Source organism: Natator depressus, chromosome 5 (assembly GCF_965152275.1).
Source record: "Natator depressus isolate rNatDep1 chromosome 5, rNatDep2.hap1, whole genome shotgun sequence".
NCBI lineage: Eukaryota > Metazoa > Chordata > Testudines > Cheloniidae > Natator > Natator depressus.
In genome coordinates, this window is record NC_134238.1 from 123,059,173 (window position 1) to 123,059,422 (window position 250).

Here is a 250-nt window from a genome sequence, read left to right on the forward strand (position 1 = left end):
CCCCCCATTCCCATGTGTCCTTCCACCCTTTCTCAAACACCTCCATGTCTCCCTGCACCCCCATTCCCATGTCTCTGTGCCCCCACTCAGCTAACCCTTTCCCCCATGTGTCCCTCTGCCCTCACTCAGCTACCCCTTACCCCCATGTGTCCCTACCCCCCTCCCTCATTCCCATGTGTCCCTGCACCCTCTCCCCTGTGTCCCCACAGGGCCCTGCACCTTCATTCCCATTCAGCCCCTGCCCCAGTCT